At 44.8% G+C, this 18275-nt stretch overlaps 1 protein-coding gene across 1 annotated transcript in view; it reads right to left on the bottom strand.

Moving 5' to 3' along the window:
• Nucleotides 1-18275, bottom strand: part of STEAP3 (STEAP3 metalloreductase) — a 196029-nt gene that overhangs the window by 25923 nt on the left and 151831 nt on the right. The gene's annotated exons all lie outside the window — the stretch shown is intronic.

Below are 18275 nucleotides of genomic sequence, written 5' to 3' on the forward strand. Positions count from 1 at the left end.
TCAGTGGCGTCGGCTAGATTTTATCTAGCTGGTCCGGGGTTAATTTAGCTGGTGCTCGGATTGGAAGCTGGGCCACGCCCACTGCCTTTAAATAGTTCTCCTGAACATTGGGCATCGCCGATTATAGCTTCTGTCTAGTGCTTGGTTATCTCGGTCTGGAGTGGTGAGCTAGGAGTTGGAGTATCGTATCTGGTGGTGTATATTTCCCTTTGTCTTATTTACTCCTTCCTATATTTGTATTTATTTTTCCCTGTGCATTTATAGTGTATTCCTGAGTGACTGCGGCGTGGTGTATATTTTCCGTTATCCTTGTCTGTGCTAACTGTGGGTATTGGTGTATGACCTCTACACTGGGTGGTGGTTTCAGCCTAGGGTTGAAACAGGAGACAGGGAGAGGGTGGAGGCCTAGACATGCACACCATCAGTGTAAACTCTGGGAGAGGGTCAGTCAGAGTTTCCCTAGTCTGAGGGAAATTGCAGGGGCCCGGGTTATTAGCTCTTGCCCACCTAGGCTTCCCGTGACACATGGACGGTGAATGGTTCACAAACTGTATTGTAAATAGTTCTCACCTTCTTAAAGGTGCCCCTTACTGGTTTTACAAGAAGGAGAGCTTTGTGAAGAGACTGTTCCTGAGTACAGCATGGAAGCTCTTGCCTTAACTGGACTTGCAGATAGAGAGAGTCTGCATTACCTCAAAGAGACTTGGTTCCCTCTTAAAGTTAACGTTCACTAGTTGCACTTAAAGCATAATGTTGCCTTAAAGAAAGTAGATGGTAATAATGTTTTGCCTAGAAGTAATATGTAGTTAGCTAGATAGTTATAGAGAATGGTTTAATAATGTTACTAGAGAATGAGGACAGGAAAGTAAACCCATAGGGGTTAGTTAGTGAAGTCCTCCTGAGAGCCATAGAGAGATGGCTCAGTGATCCTGTACTAAGAAAAGAGGCAGTAGGCCTGGGCAGATAGACAGGCGGTCCTGCATATGAAAAATCAAAAAATCAGAGAGTAAAAAGAAAATGTTGCACTTAGAAGAGAAAAATAAAGAAAAAGTTAATTTATATTTTAGGAGTTTTATAGTATGCCTTTAGTGGGTTCAGCTTATACGCCCTTAAAGGAAAAGTTAAATTATTGTTCAGAATTTGCACTTCGTAGAATACCCGGCTGGGTAATAGAAGTTATTTATAGTATGTTATTTCAAATATTTAACCATGTTTTGTTTGTAACGTTCAAGAGTCCTCGCCTCCCATAAAGGGAAGCACTGTTATATTTACTTGTTCATTGCATTTCAAAATTTGTATGTCTTTTGCTGACATGTATTGTTGTTTTCTTCCCAGTCCGGGAGTACTGGATTTAACTGGGGGGGAGTGCAGCACCCCAGAGTCCTGGTCATTGCAGTACTGACGCTCCGCCGCTAAGGGGAGTGATGGTACATCTGATGGCACTTAAGGAGTTCACCTGACCAGGTATCACAGTCACACTTTACACTTCACATTCTGGCCACCAGGGGGAGCAAAGGGTTCTATGTATTAAGCCACTCCTCAAAATCTGGTAAAACTGGGGGCTGGATAGGAAGTTAGTCAGAAGCTGACTGGGTTGGATCCAGGCAACATCCTGTGGCAGAGGGTGTTGCAGGGGAAGATTCAGGGGGGTCTCTGTCAGGGGTGGGATCCTGACAGTGGCCTAGCGAACAGAACAGAACGTTACGGAGCCGCGCCTGCACCCATTGCGGTGGCATCCTAAGAAAGGAAACAAAGCGAGGTTTATTGTGGAGAAGTGAGAAACGAGATCGCAGCAAAAAGGAGATAAAGCCAGTAGGAGTCGTGCCGTAAGATCGAGGCAACATCCTACTGAGGCGCGTAGCCGGTGGCCGGAACGCCGAGGAAGTATTAGGCTCCAAGCAGTACTTCAAACAGCAGCAGGACAGTTAATTTTAGGTTGGTTGTCTCACCTAAATCACCTAACAGACATAGGGGGCAACTGTGGGAGAGGGGCGACGCTAGGGTCCCGGAAGAACTCCAGGCCTACCCGTCATACGGGTGCGTCCTATCCATATCATCTGGGGGACGGAGAAGAACATCAGAACAGATACGAGTTGTGAGAGAAGAACATCAGAAACAGACACAACAGTTGTGAGGACTATCCCGTGGTGCTCAGCAGGGAGGTACTACAACACACTGGCGCTAGAAGGTAGGCACTGATTTCCACCTGCAAAGGGAACTCTGGATGTGCCTTTGGACCGACCTGTCTCAGCCAGCCCTGTTAGCAGTGCTCTGGATTGAGGATCCTGAAGCCTTCAGTAAAGAGGTAAAGAGACTGCAACCCTGTGTCCTCGTTATTCATCGCGACCTGCACCACGCACCATCCTCTCATCTTTCATTGGACGCCCCTTAGCAGGGTCACGGACCGGGTCTAGCCACCGTGACAACCCCAGGACCGAGACTGAGAGGCCCGGTACCGAGTACCCCGCAGCCCTGCGTCTGGGGGCGCTCCAATGGTTGCAAGAGGAGAAGCCTGGTACACCCTGCAGAAGAGGGCCACTCTTGTTGGGGTATGTGTGTACCACAGCCTGAACCCCCACAGCAAAACCAAGGCTCAATTGGTCACGTAACTGGTGCAATTTGAAGCGGACTAAGCCAGTCCTCAGAGCCCAGCGGACGCAGAAGCAGGCACCAGCACAAGTGGTCCAACCGCGGAATGCCGGCCCTACTTGCAACAAGGGGAGCACGGACCTCTGCCTGCAGCTGGCTCTGCAACAATGCTCCGCAGATGATACAGAGAGACGTCTGCAATTCGGCGAGGCCCAGTGGGAGGCAGAGAGAGCCGAGTGGCAGGCAGACCGGGAGCACCAGCTGGAGTTAGCCCGACTCCAGGTGCAGAGGATGTCCCAGTCCAGCGGTGAGCCCAGCAGCGCTCAGATCCCTAAACCCCGGCCAGAGCACTTTCCTGTGATGGAAAAGGGTGGGGACTTGGACACTTTACTGTGGGCATTTTAGAAAGCCTATAGACAGTACCGGCTGCCTGGGAACCAATGGGCCCGATACCTGACCCCAGGGCTAAAAGGCAAAGCTCTGAAGGCATTTGCTTCTCTCCCACAAGACCAAGATGAAGATTATGAGGCCATCAAGCAGGCCCTGATAAAGTACCAGCTTACACCCGAGGTTTACCGTAAAGAGTTCCAGAACCACCAACATGTCCCACACGTCATAGCGATGTGGTGCATGGACTCAGGACCCACTTTCACAAGTGGACTCAAGGACTGTCAGTGACCACCTTTGCACAGCTGGGAGACCTGATGATCAAAGACCAGTTCTTACATCTGTGCCCAGCTGAGGTGTGACAGTTCGTGATGGACAGAGAGCCCAAAGATGCGGATAAAGCAGCGCAGATTGCCGATGCCTATGAGGCCAACCGTGGATTGGAAATCAGTCACCGCTGGCTGGAGAGGGGGTAAGTGTCATGGTTCCAAATGGCAAGGGAACGTCAAAAACATATAAATAACGGACGAGCTCTTGGCTGATGGAATCTCGAGCTGACCGTGAGCTAAATCTACCACACAACTAATAGCAGCCAGGGAGCATACCTACGATTTTCCCTAGATGCCACGCGCCAGCCGGAGGACTAACTACGCCTGGTAGAGGAAGAAACAGACCTGGCTTACCTCTAGTGAAATACCCCAAAGATGATAGAAGCCCCCCACATATAATAACGGTGAGTTCAGAGGAAAAGACATACACAGTATGAAAGTAGATTTAGCAAAGAGAGGTCCACTTACTAGATAGCAGAAGGATACAAAAGGGGACTTCACGGTCAGCTGAAAACCCTTTCAAAATACCATCCTGAAATTACTTTAAAACTCCTGTGTCAACTCATGACACAGGAGTGGCAATTTCAGCCTGCAAGAGCTTCCAGCTACAGAGAATCACAGAACTGTAAACTGGACAAAAGATACAAAAAGAAAAGGACTAAGAGTCCACTTAGCTGATCAGCAGACTAGTAGCAGGAACATGCAACCGAATGGCTCTAGTTACAATGATGACCGGCAAGGAAATGACTGGAGAGCAAGGTTAAATAGGAAACTCCCAAATACTGATGGGAGCAGGTGAACTGAGACAGAAAGCACACACAAGTCACCAGTACCACCAGCAACCACCAGGGGAGCCAAAAAGCAGATTCACAACAGCACCCCCCCCCCCTAAGGAGGGGGCACCGAACCCTCACGAGAACCACCAGGGCGATCTGGATGAGCCCTATGAAAGGCACGAACCAAATCCGAGGCATGAACATCAGAGGCAGTTACCCAAGAATTATCTTCTTGACCATAGCCCTTCCATTTAACCAGATATTGAAGCCTCCGTCTGGAAATACGGGAGTCCAAGATCTTTTCTACAACGTACTCCAATTCACCCTCAACCAGCACAGGAGCAGGAGGCTCAGTAGAAGGAACCACCGGTACCTCATACCTCCGCAACAACGACCGATGGAAGACATTATGGATAGCGAAAGATGCCGGGAGGTCCAAACGAAAGGACACAGGGTTAAGAATCTCCAAAATCTTATAAGGACCGATGAACCGAGGCTTAAACTTAGGAGAAGAAACCCTCATAGGGACAAAACGGGAAGACAACCACACCAAGTCCCCAACACGAAGGCGAGGACCAACACGACGACGGCGGTTAGCAAAATGCTGTCCTTTCCTGGGACAACTCCAAATTGTCCACCACCTGTCCCCAAATCCGATGCAACCGATCCACCATAGTATCCACTCCCGGACAATCCGAAGATTCCACCTGACCAGATGAAAAACGAGGGTGAAACCCCGAATTGCAAAAGAAAGGGGAGACCAAAGTGGCAGAACTAGCCCGATTATTAAGAGCAAATTCTGCCAACGGCAAAAAGGCAACCCAGTCATCCTGATCCGCAGACACAAAACACCTCAAATAAGTCTCCAAGGTCTGATTAGTTCGCTCAGTCTGGCCATTAGTCTGAGGATGGAATGCAGACGAAAAAGACAAATCAATGCCTATCCTGGCACAGAATGCCCGCCAAAATCTAGACACGAACTGGGTCCCCCTGTCAGAAACGATGTTTTCCGGAATACCATGCAAGCGAACCACATTTTGAAAAAATAGAGGGACCAATTCAGATGAGGAAGGCAACTTAGGCAAGGGTACCAAATGAACCATCTTAGAAAAACGGTCACACACCACCCAGATGACAGACATTTTCTGGGAAACAGGGAGATCAGAAATAAAGTCCATAGAGATGTGCGTCCAAGGCCTCTTCGGAATAGGCAAGGACAACAATAACCCACTAGCCCTAGAACAACAAGGCTTGGCCCGAGCACAAACATCACAAGACTGCACAAAAACACGCACATCTCGAGACAGGGAAGGCCACCAGAAGGACCTAGCCACCAAATCTCTGGTACCAAAAATTCCAGGATGACCTGCCAACGTAGAAGAATGAACTTCCGAGATGACTTTACTGGTCCAATCATCAGGAACAAACAGTCTACCAGGCGGACAACGATCAGGTCTATCTGCCTGAAATTCTTGCAAAGCACGTCGCAGGTCTGGGGAGACAGCAGACAAAACCACCCCATCCTTAAGGATACCAGCAGGTTCAGAATCCCCAGGAGAGTCAGGCTCAAAACTCCTAGAAAGAGCATCTGCCTTCACATTTTTAGAACCCGGTAGGTATGAGACCACAAAATTAAACCGAGAGAAAAACAACGACCAGCGCGCCTGTCTAGGATTCAGGCGCCTGGCAGACTCAAGATAAATCAGATTCTTGTGATCAGTCAAAACCACCACCTGATGTTTGGCACCCTCAAGCCAATGACGCCACTCCTCAAATGCCCACTTCATGGCCAAAAGCTCCCGATTACCAACATCATAGTTTCGCTCGGCGGCCGGTCATACTGTCATGGTTCCAAATGGCAAGGGAACGTCAAAAACATATAAATAACGGACGAGCTCTTGGCTGATGGAATCTCGAGCTGACCGTGAGCTAAATCTACCACACAACTAATAGCAGCCAGGGAGCATACCTACGATTTTCCCTAGATGCCACGCGCCAGCCGGAGGACTAACTACGCCTGGTAGAGGAAGAAACAGACCTGGCTTACCTCTAGTGAAATACCCCAAAGATGATAGAAGCCCCCCACATATAATAACGGTGAGTTCAGAGGAAAAGACATACACAGTATGAAAGTAGATTTAGCAAAGAGAGGTCCACTTACTAGATAGCAGAAGGATACAAAAGGGGACTTCACGGTCAGCTGAAAACCCTTTCAAAATACCATCCTGAAATTACTTTAAAACTCCTGTGTCAACTCATGACACAGGAGTGGCAATTTCAGCCCGCAAGAGCTTCCAGCTACAGAGAATCACAGAACTGTAAACTGGACAAAAGATACAAAAAGAAAAGGACTAAGAGTCCACTTAGCTGATCAGCAGACTAGTAGCAGGAACATGCAACCGAATGGCTCTAGTTACAATGATGACCGGCAAGGAAATGACTGGAGAGCAAGGTTAAATAGGAAACTCCCAAATACTGATGGGAGCAGGTGAACTGAGACAGAAAGCACACACAAGTCATCAGTACCACCAGCAACCACCAGGGGAGCCCAAAAGCAGATTCACAACAGGTAAGCCTGCAACCAACATCAGTATCCCTGCCAGCCAACACACCAGAGGCCCTGTCCCCGTTGCCTGCAGCATCAGACCTACCACTGACCCTCGCCAGTGTTTTTCCTGCAAGCGGACTGGTCACATCAGCTCCCTGTGTCCAGAAAAGCAGAGGAACCCCCTAGCCAGGGCTGTGGAGTCGGAGTCGTGGAGCCGGAGTTAGTTTTGGTTGGAGTCGGAGTCGGTATAAATGTACCGACTCCAGCTTTAAAAAAAATGTATTAATATTTCATAATTGAACTTTCATATGAATTTTATAAATGTTACTCAAATATATATGTTCTATCAAACTATGAACAACAGTGATAAGCAGTTCTGCTGGAGATAGAGACATTTCTTACTTCTTGTGTGTCACTGTTCTCCACTGCCCTTATCTAATCTTATACTTGGCTAACCTCATGCTGCCCCAACCCCCCTACTTACAATGTATGAAACTGAAAGTGAAAATGTGTTGCAAATTCTTAGTAGTAAAGCTCCTCCTCTAGACTAGATATTTACTAGGTGTGCGTCTTCCAAGCATATCACAGCTGCTTCTCAGAAGAGGAAGACTGTAAGAAGTATTATCCTTTCAACAAACTTTGCATCAGTTAACTGTGAGTACATGAGGAATAACAGTATTACTGACCACTATATCAGTTGTACGACCTGGCAATAATTTTGTACAATTGTTTTTAGGAAAAAGAATTGTCATTTGGATTGTGAATGCAGAATTAAAAACCTGAGAATGTCAAAGAAGCGTCACATTAAATCAGCTGTATTTGAACATTTCACCATCACTCAAGATAGAAAACATTATGTCTGTCACTGTATGACAAATGATCAAGACGAAAACAAATGCTGTGAAGCCAAGATCAGTGCATATTCAGGCAAAGATAAAAATGCTCCTACCAGAGCTTCTAATCTAAAGAGACATTTACAGCGCTTTCATCCAGAAGTACTGAAAGCAGTGGATGAGAAAGACTGCCTCCAAACCAATGAACCAGTGCCCAGCTCTTCCAGCCAAACAAAGGAGCAGAGAACTTTGCAGCCATCAGTTGCAAGATATTTTGTCAGTGACAAAGTTACTGTGACAATGACAGTAGATACATTTAAAAAACAGATCATAGAGCTTGTTGTAGAGGATAGTGTGCCTATTTCATTATTTTCATGACCAGCTTTTATGTGTCTGAACGGGGAAATGGCCCGCAAGCTTGGTGTTTCTCTGGAGAGAGAGAGTATTAGAAAACTAGTAATCGAAGAAGCTTTTAAACAAAAGGAAGAACTTAAAAAAACTCAAGGGACGCTTTCTGTTTCTTAAAATGGATGCCTGCACACGTCACAGAGTGAACTATTTTGCCATCAATGTCCGATTTGTTTGTGCCAAAAATGAAATAGTTACCAAGACATTGGCAGTAAAAGACACCAAAGCTCATCACACCAGTGAGTTTTTCCAGGTCTTGGTGGAAAAGGTTCTGCAAGACTATGAACTTAAAAAAGAGCAAGTTCTTTCTGTCGTAACTGACAATGCTTCAAATATGATAAGTACTGTTAAGCTAATGAATGAGAGTAATGATGGTGACCAGCAGCTAGAAGAACATTCTGGGTCCACAGACATGTTTGAAATAGAGGAACACAGTATTGTAACTGAGGAGCAAACTGAAGTTGCTTCAGATGAACAGCAACATGATAGTTTGGATGATCTTGTTGAAACTGTGTCAATACGTTCTTTCATTGATCACATGCGCTGTGTTGTGCATACGCTACAGCTGGCTATGAGAGACAGTCTGCAAGAAGGACATGCTGCTGCACTGATTGGCAAGGTGAGAAAATTGGCTACTGTTGCCAGAACCCCTAAAGTTGACTCAATTTTGAAGAGACGTGCTGGAAAAGGGGCAATTATTGATCAAGCCACACGATGGTGCAGTACTTAATGATTCAGCGCTTGGTTGAACTGAAAACCTTTCTTGTAGACATGGCTAACCCTCAACTGACGCTAAATGAAAGTCAGTGGAATCAGGTGACTGAGCTGGAAAAATTGCTAGAACACCCTTTTACAGTGACTAAAAAATTACACAATGACAAGCCAGCTGGTATGTCACTCTCCATAAGGAGAAACGTTACCCCTTAGACCCCAGTCCAGAGCCTCTCACCTAGCCATATTAGTTCTCATGCTTTGCACTGACGAGGGCCAACAGCCCGAAACACCGTGTCTGCGAATTGAGATACTGATTTGGCTTTTATCCTAAGTCATATTGCACGACTCGTTAAAGGGTTGATTGTGACTTGCAGGATCGCTACTTCCAACAGGTGGCGCTATAGAGTTAAGTCCTCTTTTTCTCAGAAGAGGCAACTTGCATAAATAATTACAAGCAGAGGACTTAACTCCAGGTATTTTCTTAAAGGAGTGGAAGAACCTGATGTTTCGCCTGTCCCAAAGAGGAGGGTTAATTGCAAGTGGCATTGCTACATCAATGAAACGGAGAGAGGAGCTACTATTACAAAATAATATTCTTATGGCAGCTGTTTATGTAGACCCAATGCATCGGATTCTTCTAGATGATTAACAGCTAACTAAAGGAAAAGAAGCTCTGTTTGAAATAGCAGTAAGGATGACAGGGTTGCAGAACAGTCAGGAGGAACAAGAAGAATTTGGTCGTCCTGCCACATCTTCACCCTCATCAACTGATGAAGAATTTAATTAAAAAAAATATTTGTATCACAAGGACCGTGCAAAGCGTTCCCGCATAGAAGAAGAGTCATCCCCATCAAAGAACACAGCCAGGACATTTCAGCAGAATTTTTCATGTGCACTAAAAGAAATTGAGAAATCTGACCGTTCATCAAAAATAACAGTGCAACAAGCGATTCCGCTGTATCCTGACATTGTCAGAGATGTTGCCCGAGTGGTTACTGCTTTGCCACCAACCCAAGTTAGTGTAGAGAGGTTGTTCTCTGCTCTCAAAATAATTAGATCAGATTTGAAGGCATCCATGAAGGAGGATCTGACAGAGGCAATACTTTTTCTGAGGACAAATTTATAGATTTCTTCTTATTAACTGCATAACAGTGTTTATTGCATATTTACTTACAAGAGTTTAGAAAAGTTTATAAAAGTTATTTGCTACATTCTAATTGTATTCTAATAAATATAGTTTTTGCTCTAAGTGGTCTGATTACTTATATGATGGTGAGAAACTGAATAAGCACTATGTTAATATTTTACAACAGTAAATTTATTGTTACGAATTGGCCATTTATGAAGGAGTCGGAGCCGGAGTCGGAGTCGGAACCTGATAAAATCCAGGAGTCGCAACTGTGGCTTACCGACTCCACAGCCCTGCCCCTAGCCAAGGCCCCAGGGCCTAATGCTGCAGTTCTTTTGGTGGATGGGGCAGTTGGGAGTGTGTATGACAATGTGCAGCACGTCACCGTGGGGGGCCATGTTGCTACAGGCCTCAAGGACACCCGGGCTGAACGAACCCTCATCTGACCTGAACTGGCGGCCCCTGTAGAGATCATTCCAGGGAAAACCCTGACTGTCTCCAGGATTAGGGGCCATCAGCTGTCCCCTGCCAATGGCCCAGGTGCATATAGATTGGGGAGCCGGGAGCGGGGTGAAGGAAGTGGGGCTGTCTGATAACTTGCCCACTGATGTTTTATTGGGGACTGATTTGGGGAGGATGTTTGCATATTATGTCCCTGAGTCCCCTCCCCAATCGAATGCTGATGATAGCAATAGGAAATTGCATGTGTTACCTGACAATGCTTCACTGATTAATGATGTACTTGATAATTATTTTTCTGAAAGTGCCGAGGGTAATACTGATAATGCTGATGGTGAAAATGTGCATGTTCTACCTGATAACCATTTGTTTCCTAGGAATGATGTGTTCACAGGTGCAGGAGTGCTCAGCCACGTTGCTCTGCGGGGTGGGATGGCTGAGGAACCCCTAACAGGAGCAAGCAATGGTGCTCAGGGAAATGGAGAGATGCATGGGAACCATGAGGAAGGTGATGCCCTGCAATTGACCAGGAAGCCGATTATTCTGGTGGTTTCCCCAAGGGTCATTGGTGGTGCAGTGTAAGTTGCAGACACAGCGGTCTAATCGGCTTCCTAAGAATCCAATACACATATTGGACAGCCAACAAAACTGGACATTGCACTATATGAAATACTAGCTGAGGAGCCCAGCATTGCCTGGGCATAGTAACTAACTGTGGTTAGTTATAAAACCTCACTTCTTTCATTTTCCCCCTCACATCTCTCATTTTACCCCTCAGTCCTCTCATTTTCCCCTCACTTCTCTCATTTTACCCCTCACACCTCTCATTTTACCCCTCACACCTCTCATTTTCCCCTCACACCTCCCATTTCCCCCTCATTCCTCTCATTTTCCCCTCACATCTCTCATTTTCCCCACACCTCATTTCCCCCTCACACCTCATTTCCCCCTCACTCCTCTCATTTTCCCCTCACTCCTCATCTTCCCCCTCACATCTCATTTCCCCCTCACTCCTCTCATTTTCCCACTCACACCTCTCATTTTCCCCTCACACCTCTCATTTCCCCCTCATTCCTCTCATTTTCCCCCCCGCACACCTCTCATTTTCCCCCTCACACCTCTCATTTTCCCCCTCACGCTTCATTTTCACTTTACACCTCTCATTTTCCCCTCAGTATATACCTGTACATCATCGCCCCTGTATATAGTAAATACCTGTATGTCATCTCCCCTGTATATAGCATACCTGTATGTCATCTCCTCCTGTATATAGTATATACCTGTATGTCATCTCCCCTTTATATAGTATATACCTGTATGTCATCTCCTCCTGTATATACTTGTATGTCATCTCCCCTGTATGTAGTATATACCTGTATGTCATCTTCTCCTGTATACAGTATATACCTGTGTCATCTCCCCTGTAAATAGTATATACCTGTATGTCATCTCCTGTATATAGTTTATACCTGTGTGTCATCTCCCCTGTATATAGTATATACCTGTATGTCATCTCCCCTGTATATAGTATATACCTGTAGGTCATCTCCTCCTGTATATAGTATATACCTGTAGGTCATCTCCTCCTGTATATAGTATATACCTGTATGTCATCTCCTTCTGTATATAGTATATACCTGTGTGTCATCTCCCCTGTATATAGTATATACCTGTGTCATCTCCTCCTGTATATAGTATATACCTGTGTGTCATCTCCCCTGTATATAGTATATACCTGTATGTCATCTCCTCCTGTATATAGTATATACCTGTATGTCATCTCCTCCTGTATACAGGTCCTTCTCAAAAAATTAGCATATAGTGTTAAATTTCATTATTTACCATAATGTAATGATTACAATTAAACTTTCATATATTTTAGATTCATTATCCACCAACTGAAATTTGTCAGGTCTTTTATTGTTTTAATACTGATGATTTTGGCCTACAACTCCTGATAACCCAAAAAACCTGTCTCAATAAATTAGCATATCAAGAAAAGGTTCTCTAAACGACCTATTACCCTAATCTTCTGAATCAACTAATTAACTCTAAACACATGCAAAAGATACCTGAGGCTTTTAAAAACTCCCTGCCTGGTTCATTACTCAAAACCCCCATCATGGGTAAGACTAGTGACCTGACAGATGTCAAGAAGGCCATCATTGACACCCTCAAGCAAGAGGGTAAGACCCAGAAAGAAATTTCTCAACAAATAGGCTGTTCCCAGAGTGCTGTATCAAGGCACCTCAATGGTAAGTCTGTTGGAAGGAAACAATGTGGCAGAAAACGCTGTACAACGAGAAGAGGTGACCGGACCCTGAGGAAGATTGTGGAGAAGGACCGATTCCAGACCTTGGGGAACCTGAGGAAGCAGTGGACTGAGTCTGGTGTGGAAACATCCAGAGCCACCGTGCACAGGCGTGTGCAGGAAATGGGCTACAGGTGCCGCATTCCCCAGGTAAACAGCGGCAGAAGCGCCTGACCTGGGCTACAGAGAAGCAGCACTGGACTGTTGCTAAGTGGTCCCAAGTACTTTTTTCTGATGAAAGCAAATTTTGCATGTCATTCGGAAATCAAGGTGCCAGAGTCTGGAGGAAGACTGGGGAGAAGGAAATGCCAAAATGCCTGAAGTCCAGTGTCAAGTACCCACAGTCAGTGATGGTGTGGGGTGCCATGTCAGCTGCTGGTGTTGGTCCACTGTGTTTCATCAAGGGCAGGGTCAATCCAGCTAGCTATCAGGAGATTTTGGAGCATTTCATGCTTCCATCGGCTGAAATGCTTTATGGAGATGAAGATTTCATTTTTCAGCACGACCTGGCACCTGCTCACAGTGCCAAAACCACTGGTAAATGGTTTACTGACCATGGTATTACTGTGCTCAATTGGCCTGCCAACTCTCCTGACCTGAACCCCATAGAGAATCTGTGGGATATTGTGAAGAGAAAGTTGAGAGACGCAAGACCCAACACTCTGGATGAGCTTAAGGCCGCTATTGAAGCATCCTGGGCCTCCATAACATCTCAGCAGTGTCACAGGCTGATTGCCTCCATGCCACGCCGCATTGAAGCAGTCATTTCTGCCAAAGGATTCCCGACAAAGTATTGAGTGCATAACTGAACATTATTATTTGATGGTTTTTTTGTTTGGTATTAAAAAACACTTTTATTTGATTGGACGGGTGAAATATGCTAATTTATTGAGACAGGTTTTTTGGGTTATCAGGAGTTGTATGCCAAAATCATCAGTATTAAAACAATAAAAGACCTGACAAATTTCAGTTGGTGGATAATGAATCTATAATATATGAAAGTTTAATTGTAATCATTACATTATGGTAAATAATGAAATTTAACACTATATGCTAATTTTTTGAGAAGGACCTGTATATACCTGTGTGTCATCTCCCCTGTACATAGTATGTACCTGTGTGTCATCTCCTCCTGTATATAGTATATACCTGTGTGTCATCTCCTCCTCTATATAGTATATACCTGTATGTCATCTCCTCCTGTATATACTTGTATGTCATCTCCCCTGTATATACTTGTGTGTCATCTCCCCTGTATATGGTATATACCTGTGTGTCATCTCCTCCTGTATATAGTATATACCTGTGTGTCATCTCCTCCTGAATATAGTATATACCTGTGTGTCATCTCCCCTGTATATAGTATGTACCTGTGTGTCATCTCCTCCTGTATATAGTATATACGTGTGTCATCTCCTCCTCTATATAGTATATATCTGTATGTCATCTCCCCTGTATATAGTATGCACCTGTGTGTCACCTCCTCCTGTATATAGTATATACCTATGTGTCATCTCCCCTGTATATAGTATGTATCTGTGTGTCATCTCCTCTGTATATAGTATATACCTGTGTCATCTCCTGTATATAGTATATAATCTGTATGTCATCTCCCCTGTATATAGTATATACCTGTATGTCATCTCCCCTGTATATAGTATATAACTGTATGTCATCTCCTCCTGTATATAGTATATACCTGTATGTCATCTCCTCCTGTATATAGTATATACCTGTATGTCATCTCCCCTTTATATAGTATATAACTGTATGTAATCTGCTCCTGTATATAGTATGTACCTGTATGTCATCTGCTCCTGTATATAGTATATACGTGTGTCATCTCCTCCTCTATATAGTATATATCTGTATCTCATCTCCCCTGTATATAGTATGCACCTGTGTGTCACCTCCTCCTGTATATAGTATATACCTATGTGTCATCTCCCCTGTATATAGTATGTATCTGTGTGTCATCTCCTCTGTATATAGTATATACCTGTGTCATCTCCTGTATATAGTATATAATCTGTATGTCATCTCCCCTGTATATAGTATATACCTGTATGTCATCTCCCCTGTATATAGTATATAACTGTATGTCATCTCCTCCTGTATATAGTATATACCTGTATGTCATCTCCTCCTGTATATAGTATATACCTGTATGTCATCTCCCCTTTATATAGTATATAACTGTATGTAATCTGCTCCTGTATATAGTATGTACCTGTATGTCATCTGCTCCTGTATATAGTATGTACCTAGGTGAGTTTTGCACGTGTGCAAGTTTTGCATGTGGCGAGTTTTCCATGAGGTGAGTTTTGCACGTGTGGCTAGTTTTGTGTGAGCCTAATTTTGCATGTGGCGAGTTTTGCATGTGGCGAATTTTGCGCTTGGCGAGTTTTGAGCGGTGACTTTTGTGTTTCGACTTTTATGTGGCGAGGTTGGTGTATGTGTGGTGAAATGTGTGCTGAGGGTGGTATATGTGTTCGAGCACGTGGTAGTGTGTGGTGCATTTTGTGTGTGTGTTCATATCCCCATGTGTGGTGAGTATCCCATGTTGGGGCCCCACCTTAGCAACTGTACGGTACTTACTCTTTGGCGCCATCGCTCTCATTCTTTAAGTCTACTTGTTCACATCTGGCAGCTGTCAATTTGCCTCCAACATTTTTCCTTTCCCTTTTTCCCCATTATGGAGATAGGGGCAAAATTATTTGGGGAATTGGAACGCGCGGGGTTAAAGTTTCGCCTCACAACATAGCCTATGACGCTTTCGGGGTCCAGACATGTGACTGTGCAAAATTTTGTGGCTGTAGCTACGACGGTGCAGATGCCAATCCCGGACATACACACATACATACACATACATACATACACAAATTCAGCTTTATATATTAGATTGAATAGCAGTGACACTACCTACTTGGTGATTCCTCACTCAAAAGGCGACTATGTGATAAAGGCCATATTCTGGCCACAACGTCAGCTGTCGCTTTAATCATCACCGTTAATAAATATTCACCTGAAGCATACCTTTTCCATTGTATGAGTGCAGTGATTCTACATTGAACTTGTATCTATAAGGCCAATGGTCCCTTTTCACTAGCAGCATATTCCCATATTTTATTAAGAACCATAATAACAGAAGACAACAATGATGGTGATGTATACCAATGCAAATGACACCATAGACCTGAGGCACGTATTACTGCCAATTATCCCTACTGCCATATATATAAGTCTCCCATGAAAAATGAACTTATTACGCCCAGTGGCATGTTAACATTGTTTCCATAGTGCTAAATCTCTAATATGACATAGTGGTATACACTTATAATATCATACTACATTACCTCAAGTCCGATGGTGCCGACTCCCCCGGAAGAAGGCTCACGCGGCCAAAACACGCGTAGGGGACGTGGCACCATCGGACTTGAGGTAATGTAGCATGATATTATAAGTGTATACCACTATGTCATATTAGAGATTTAGCACTATGGGAACAATGTTAACATGCCACTGGGCGTAATAAGTTCATTTTTCATGGGAGACTAATATATATGGCAGTAGGGATAATTGGTAGTAATACGTGCCTCAGGTCTATGGTGTCATTTGCATTGGTATACATCACCATCATTGTTGTCTTCTGTTATTATGGTTCTTAATAAAGTTTGGCATTTTTTGTACTTTGAGGTCTGACATGTACATATCATTTATAGGTTTATATAACTTGTTTGTACGGGACCGTTATGGTTCTAACATCTAACGGGCAGAGGTTAATTTTTCATTTAACCTGTGTTTTTTGTTTGTCGGATTGGTATAATATTCCCATATTGTTCTGTCGAGTGCTAACCATCGATATTATATACCTGCTCCTGTGTTAAAAGCTGTTGACAGCAGTCGACCATTCTTGCGCATTGAGGAGTACCGAGAGGTTCTGCCTCCGTAGCAGTCTAAAAGGGGGAGGTTTCATGATAATGTAAGAAATGTCATAATGTGAGATTAGCTCTAAAAATCACCATGTCAGAAACACATTGCAGCTTTGACCCCCCCTTTTCTCCCTCTCCTGCATTGGCTCATACCACAAACAAAGCCCTATGGCAGAGACACTGGGAAACTTGATACTAATGTGTGAGCAGGGTGTGGCTTTTAAACTGCAGGTGACCAATCTTGTAAAGCCACTCACCCTCCCTCTCCCCTGCTATATAGTGTAATGAGAGACCAAGGTGAAGCAGCCCTTCCCTCCTTCCAGGAATGCCTTTGTCTGGGGACTCTAAAAATGTAAATTATGAGAAAAGAGTGCATATCATTGCTCAGCCCACTTAGTGATGTCACGACGAGAGGGCAAATCTTACACCTGCTGAGTTGTGTTTTAGTCTTGTCCAGGAAGCGAGCTAACAACAGCTCAGCACAGCTGTGCTAATGCACCTGGATGTATCTCCTGAGCACACGGCCGCCATGATGATATGAAAATGATCTGAATGACTTGTAAGTGTTCTCTATTTAATGTTAGTCCTATTTTTGTAATGTACACATGAAATTGTCTTCTTTGTAATATCTTTTATACTTTGTAAACACTGCCTAACTGTTTATGGAGCAAAATATATAATTTACTAGCTGTCTCTTCCTGCTCTATGAACGAACTGTTGTTTCCTCTGAAGTGTATTACGCTACTGATATGGGCTGGCTCCAGACCCGTTAACCTTTGGTAGAATCGGAGGTGGTGGCAGCATACTTTGTTCTGTGCAATTGGGAATCTTTGCAGCGATGGCGGCATTGCTAATTATTGTTCCCGCCTGTGTGGGAGTAGTTACATTGCCCTCGCTGCAGAGTGCCCAATAGCCAGTACATAGCAGGCAGCCTTTCTGGCGACTAATTACCCTAGGTGCAGTATCTAATCTGACCTGATGGTAAAGGGGGCGCCAGAGAGCTGCAAGTTCCAAACCGGAACTGGGAAGTGGGATATAGATAAATCCCCTTCAGAAGGAACCAGGGGCAACTAAACAACCCCGGTTTGTGACAAATTGGTGTGAGTGGTGGGGACGAAAAAGATATCCTCCCCGGGATCCCTGACATATTGTTAGACTGTGTGTATACCCCTCCCCCGCACAATTCTAGATTTTGTGTGTAGATCCCTCCCCCGCCCAGTTCTAGATTCTGTGTGCAGGCCCCTCCCCCGCCCAGTTCTACATTCTGTGTGCAGACCCCTCCTCCGCACAGTTCTAGATTCTGTGTGCAGACCCCTCCCTCACAGTTCTAGATTCCGTGTGTAGACCCCTCTCTCACAGTTCTACATTCTGTGTGTAGACCCCTCCCTCACAGTTCTAGATTCTGTGTGTAGACCCCTCCCCTACACAGTTCTAGATACTGTGTAGACTTCTTCCCGCCCAGTTCTAGATTCTGTGTGCAGACCCCTCCTCCGCACAGTTCTAGATTCCGTGTGTAGATCCCTCCCTCACAGTTCTAGATTCTGTGTGTAGACCCCTCCCTCACAGTTCTAGATTCTGTGTGTAGATCCCTCCCTCACAGTTCCAGATTCTGTGTGTAGACCCCTCCCTCACAGTTCTAGATTCTGTGTGTAGACCCCTCCCTCACAGTTCTAGATTCTGTGTGTAGACCCCTCTCCCGCAGTTTTAGATTCTGTGTAGACTCCTCCCCCACCCAGTTCTAGATTCTGTGTAGACCCCTCCCTCACAGTTCTAGATTCTGTGTGTAGACCCCTCCCTCACAGTTCTAGATTCTGTGTGTAGACCCCTCTCCCGCACAGTTTTAGATTCTGTGTAGACTCC

The sequence above is a fragment of the Ranitomeya variabilis genome, chromosome 7 (assembly GCF_051348905.1).
Source record: "Ranitomeya variabilis isolate aRanVar5 chromosome 7, aRanVar5.hap1, whole genome shotgun sequence".
NCBI classification, from domain to species: Eukaryota; Metazoa; Chordata; class Amphibia; order Anura; family Dendrobatidae; genus Ranitomeya; species Ranitomeya variabilis.